Source organism: Maniola hyperantus, chromosome 14 (assembly GCF_902806685.2).
Source record: "Maniola hyperantus chromosome 14, iAphHyp1.2, whole genome shotgun sequence".
Lineage (NCBI taxonomy): Eukaryota > Metazoa > Arthropoda > Insecta > Lepidoptera > Nymphalidae > Maniola > Maniola hyperantus.
This window is the reverse complement of record NC_048549.1, coordinates 9,913,224-9,919,686: the sequence shown is the minus strand read 5'-3', so window position 1 is coordinate 9,919,686 and position 6,463 is coordinate 9,913,224. Positions and strand designations below refer to the sequence as shown.

General features: G+C 32.8%; 1 protein-coding gene across 3 annotated transcripts in view; it reads left to right on the top strand.

Annotated features, from left to right (window-relative positions):
• Positions 1 to 4,774: 4,774 nt before the first annotated feature.
• LOC117988300 (collagen alpha-1(XVIII) chain-like) overlaps positions 4,775 to 6,463 on the top strand; it is an 86,316-nt gene continuing 84,627 nt past the window's right edge. For 2 of the 3 annotated variants that reach the window (XM_034975431.2, XM_069503088.1), the window contains exon 1: positions 4,775 to 4,956. The gene's annotated coding sequence lies outside the window, so the exon portion shown is untranslated. Of the gene's footprint in view, positions 5,047 to 6,463 lie in introns of all 3 variants that reach the window. The other variant, XM_069503087.1, reaches the window with a different exon arrangement.

Here is a 6,463-nt window from a genome sequence, read left to right as displayed (position 1 = left end):
ATTTATTAAACTTTCATGGATAGGACTTGTGTAGAATATTCTACTTTTTCATTCTACTAAAAATACTACAGATGCTTTATATTATAAGTTTTAAGAAAAAAAAACCGTGACGCTAGAGTTATCTTCAAAACCTAATCTAATCTATCTAAATATAAACTATATAATCTATCAAAATTATATGGAGATGCAAAGTCATGACAAATAGCCCGTCTATACTAAAAGAGAGATTTACACTAACACACATAACACGTTTTCTCTCTACTTGATAAGTTGCACTAACTCCTCGGATGTAGACGATGTCTCACACTTACTATTTATCGTTTACTTACTATTCATTACTTTCACAATCACAATTTGAGAGAAAAAGTAATGTGTGAACTAAATTTAAATTTTATGAGTATTGTTATTTTCAACTTTATTTAAAAACAAACCTGTAAGCATTTTGGCAATGAAAGTATATTAGTTTGTTAGTGATTCTCTCAAATTGTTATGGTTTTAGATTTAACTATGTAGTTTGATTTTTAGATAATTTGTAACCTGTAAAAGCGTTTAGAAAATAATATATTAGATTTAAAAACTTCTCAGAGCAATTTATTACGTTCCGATTCACCTAAATGTACGCTAGCCATAAGGAAGTTTCTTTTTTGCTGTCATATTCATTAAAGTTAAATCTTTAATGAATTTCAGTTAATTGTTCTTGCTCAAGTAATTTTTATTTAGGGTCATATCGTAATAATACTTTCAAATAAATTTGATTTGATATTGTGGAGTGTATTTTCGCAACGGAGCAATGTTTTGACGTGACTTTTTGCATGGTTATAGTCAAAGACCTGCAGAGTGACATAGTCCCGTGGAATCAAAGTGTTCCCACGGGATATTTAAAATACCTAAATCCACGCGTACGAAGTCGCGGGCATCAGCTAGTTTTCTTCATAAACATAAAAAATTGTTCAAAATCAAAATTCTCAGTTTTGCAAACACGATACTTAAAACGATATTCGTTTATTTATCAAGAAGGCACATATTCTAGTCAAAAATGTAGGTCATTGTATAAATGTTTGAATAAAAGTACTAGAAAACAAAACAAGTATAAGTACTTGAATAAAATTGATGTTCTCCATGTATAAAGAGAGCACGCAAAGAATAAATCAGCAACATTTGTTACCTAAACTTTGAAATACATGTAAGAATTGTAAAATGTAGACTGAATGTGAACTCGCTTTGAATGTTAAATTACATTTAGCATAAAATAGTCGTTGTCGTTTATCTATTCTATTAGATTTTTAAACCATTCTAAGTAGGTACAAGTACCTATTCTATTTTGTTTCTTTTAATGTTTTGCGGATCTCAACTCAATATTTTCACTAAAAAACTGTTAGACGATCATTGTTGGATATAGGTATTTTAAAAGGATCACCATAAAAAACAATCTTGTATCATTGCGTCCGTCTAATTGTTGTGGGTTTCCCAGCGCCACGTTTTCACGTGTGTTTGTTTGTTGGTTTATTGGTTTGTGGGTTTGTCCTTCAATCACGTTGCAACGGAGCAACGGATCGACTTCATTTTTTGCATGGGTATATAGTTAAAGACTTGAAGATCGACATAGGCTACTTTTATCCCGTAAAATTGAAGAGTTCCCAGTGATTTTTAAAAACCTCATCCCACGAATTCACGGGCATCAGCTAATAGTTTTAATAAAATATATTGCTAGACAAAAAGAAAATGGTTTCATATTGAAATGTATTTTACTCGTACATTAAAATGTGTGTTTCAAACCACTCGTGCCAGTGCAACGGATAATAAAACTCGAATAAAACATAAACGGGAGACGGCGCGTTGAAATTATTTATGAGTTTATATACTTTATGCAAAAATCTGCAGACGGCTGCTTCCACCTGAATTGATAATAAATTCTACTATCTTTAATTTAATTTTCTACTAAATAGACCTTTATCGAATCAAATTAAAAAAAAATTGTTTTTTTAATTTGATTTGAGACAACTAGTGTTTTTTATGAAACGTTCGTGACTCTACCATATAGGTTCGGAATAAAGATTCTACTGATAAGAGTAGTGATAAGAGTGTATATGTAATTAAAAATAGTATTATAAGTATTAAGTAGGAAAGTATAGTACAGTACGACAAGGCTATCTTGGCGCGTGGTGAAAATCGGAACTAACGTCGTCGTCAATTAGTGTCCCCTTTATTCTTGTTTGAATAGTCTAAGCCTTTGTTCTTCGCGCCTCTGTCAGTGTCATTCAAGTGCCAAGAGAGCCTTGTCGCACTGTATAGTCTCTAAGAGAGAGGGGAGATAGGACATATTTACAACACATCTAACCAAAAAAGAGTGTAATGTTTTCACAATTCATGTATGTATGTATCTATTTGAGGCTCCTTATTCTACCATAACTTCTAAATGCCTGAATAAATTTGGATTTGTGAGGTATCGTTAGAATTCTTACATCATCCAAAGTGACACTAATTTTATAAATTTGTTCAAAAAAATATCAAAGTTATGGTGCCATTTTCAGATGTAAAAAAATATTGGTCCGCGTGGATTTAAGTTTTAAAAAATCCCGTGGGGATTCTTTGATTTTCGGGGATAAAAAAAGTAGCCTATGTCACTTTCCAGGTCTTTAACCATACCCATGCAAAAAATCTCGTCGATCCGTCGCTCTGTTGCGACTTCACACACCTTTGAGAACATTATGGAGAACTCTCAGGCATGCAGGTTTCCTCACGATGTTTTCTTTCACCATAGACATTAGACAACAGCAAAGCTCACAACAACAGTGCAAACCGCAGCCGGGTTTTACAAAATCTTATTAACTTGTTTTTAATTATTTTAGTAAGAAAACATAACAAAATTTTCTTAGAATAAACGACCTCCTTTTAATTTCTACAAGAATTCTCCAAAGAGCACCGAGTTCTATTGTTTTGTTTAAACAAGAGCAAAAAGAACAATATTTTTATCTGATACAGGTCATAAGCACGACTTTTCTTGGTAGAGATAATATTATTATTTCTTGACCTAAGTGACAAGCAATTAAAATATTGCTGACAGAATATAATTAAAAATGATCATCATTATGATCAACCCATTACCGGCTCACTACAGAGCGCGGGTCTCCTCTCAGAGTGAAATGGGTTTTGGCCATAGTCTACCACGCTGGTCATGTGCGGATTGGTAGACTTCACACACCTTTGAGAACATTATAGAGAACTCTAAGGCATGCAGGTTTCCTCACGATGTTTTCCTTCACCGTTTCAAAATAGGTAAGTATATGAGTACTTACTGTGTAGCAAAGCCATTAGTAGCAAAAATGTGTTATACTTACCTATCAGCTTGTAGGCTGTAGGAAATTGTACCACAGCGTAAATACATGCATAATATAAAAAGTTTGCTCTAGTTAAAACAAGAGTCGAAGGAAAGTTTTTGTAAAATTAAATTACAAATATGATGGGAGAGGAGGCGAAACTGCTTTTAGTTAATATTAAAAACCTTGAGCATAAAAATAATTCTGAAAAAAAAAATCCTTCGTCTGAAAATCAAATTTCGCTGTCCTTAAAATAATGAATATTGAAGCAGCGAACCTCAATTTTATTCTGATGAGAAAGTCAGAAATACAGAGGTTTAAAAAAATAATTATAACTTGCTTTTATTTTTCGAACGAAAATTACAACTTTTTTAGATATATTTTACAAAAAAGATTGTTTTAGATATTTTTTAAGTAAACTGTGTCAGTCTTTTTCTCTGAGCTTTAAAATCAATCCGGTAGGTATTTGACAACTAGTTAACTTGACTTTTTGACTTTGACTTTGACTTTGACAATATCTTTATATCAAACGTTAAAACACACGCTTAGTATGCGAGCTTCTATGAAATACTGGCATGTGACGTCACAATGATTTTACGTGCTTTTTATTTTAATCAATAATTTAAAATGGTTATTACACTTAAAACTAACAAAGCACGTGAATTTTACGTATTTTGGAAGGCCCTCTATTCAATAATCACTGAGAAATAGTTTATTTTTGACAACATCCCTATTATAAAATCTTTATTAAGAACAAAATTTTACTTTCAAATCTATGCGAAAGACAGATAACGTGATTTAGAGGCACTTAAATAAATATGCAAGTAGTAACATTTTTTATCTCTAAAGGATCCCACAGGGATAAAAAATCTATTCCTACGAGAACGTAGTCGCCAGCAAACTAGTATATTATTATAAAAAAACAGAAGAATTAGTGACTTACCCCTGCTTTAATATTAAAAGCTTAGTAATATATCAGACCTGGATTTGTTTTAAACTGGTAAAATACTACTACTTTGAAATTGAATATTACCGTATAATTATAAGTTCATTTGATGTTACAATATCAAATAACAATGTTTGTTCAACGGTGTTACATGATATAAATATTAATTAATTCCCGGAAATTAATAATTCAATATTCAAATACCTAGTTGATTATTTATTATTCATATCAATGAGGCGAAGTTAATAGCAAAACATTTTGAAATATTACAAATTTACATTCAATATTAAAACCAACAAAATGAGCATTGAATCATTCTTACGCGTGCGGAACTGAAATGTTTATTCATGTAATATTAATTACAAAATCATTTCATTAAACCAATAATTTTGTAATTCTCCATAAATATTATTGTGAATTACAAAAAATATTGTAAAATCAGTGCTACGAGTGATATCTAGTGAAATGTAGCGCTAAGCGAGTACCTTGGTGTAGACAGTGCCGGCGCGACTCCGTAGCAAGTCAGACGTATGCTACGTGCTACGAGTCAATCGTACATTTTCGTCAGTACTCGCGACCGAGTAGTGATAAAAAAAACGAAAGCATACTCAGTGACGTGCTGTGTAAAATACATTAAGTGTAAATAAAATTCATTACGTTTTACAATTTAAATTTCTTTCGGTAAATGCTCAGGTAAATAATGAGAACGTAAAAAGTGCGCCGTAAATGGTTAGGAAACAGTACTCAGGGTTTTATTTCGTTTTATTCGACAAGCGGTAGAGGGTAAGCGTTTGAGTCTAATGGTCTGTTAAGATAACGTCAGGCGATTCTACCTCGAGCGTTTCTAGTTAGCTGTTAACGTTAAAATCCCGCTCGTAATGGTTTACGTGTAAACCGGATTCAGTGAAGGATTTACCTGTATAAACAGTGTAATTTTTTTTAAATATTGGTTCGACCATTGTAATTAATGTTTTCGTCGATAATGTCATGGATTCCTTTTACATAAATATATACCTACTAGCTTATTCACTACGAATTTGCATGAGTAGGTGGATAGTACTATTATCAACTTGACTCTTAAAATTCACTCAATTTAAAAGCAAGTATCACCAAAGCTAATTTAATGAGACTGATACTATTTAGAGAAGAGTTAGATAAGTAATATTATATAAACTCTAAATCTATAAAATTATCTCTAATCTACATAAATTTATATAGATTGCTGCAAAAAATACCAGCTTATCGTCTAACTAGCTTATACTCTATTTCTATTTCAACGTATTTAAATGAACTGAAATATTTTAAGGTATTTCATTAAAATTTGGGTTAATTTGAAATGTTAACATTAGGTTCGATGAGAGGTAAGGAGGATTTGGAAACACGCATGAAGTCTGAACGGGGTAAAAAAGGAGTTTGAAATTTGTGTAGTCCACGCGGAGAAATCGCGAGAATAAGCTAGTGTGAAATAATAATATGCTTTGGCTATTGGTGACGTAAAATCAAAGAAAAATAGGGCTACTTAAGGGCTACCTGCGTCAAATGTACCAACGTTTGACGCCTACCACTAACGTCGTTTTATGAACTCTGAGTTGGGGTCCCAAGGTGCTGGAATGGCGACCTCGCACCGGAAGACGCAGTGTTGGGAGACCCCCCACTAGGTGGACGGACAACATCAGACGAGTCGCAGGGAGCCGGTGGATTCAGGACGCGCAAGATTGTGGCGTGTGGAAGTCCCTACAAGAGACTTATGTCCAGCAGTTGACGTCTATCGGTTGATGATGATGATGATGACTGACGTCGAAGTCTCGACGTTTTGTTACAAGTTCCCTAACTGTCGTGAACTATGATACAACGATTACCAACTATTTTCTCACAAAACAATATTGTTACAATGGAAGCTTCCCTTTTGCGACAAGGGTTGAAATGCTAATACAGAGATTATCTTTTAAGAAATCCGCTACTTACCTACTACAATTCGCTTACCGATACATTATACTACTATATTATATTTTACTCTTATTTTACAGTATGATAAAATGTGTTTTCATCTTTGAGACAAAAATCATTTGCGTTTTTTATTAATAAATAAATTAGCCCTTGACTGCAATATCACCTGGTGGTAAGTGATGATGCAGTCTTAGATAGAAGCGGACAAACCTTCATCATTTGGCGGCATGGATTTGCCAGTAGGGTAGTAGCT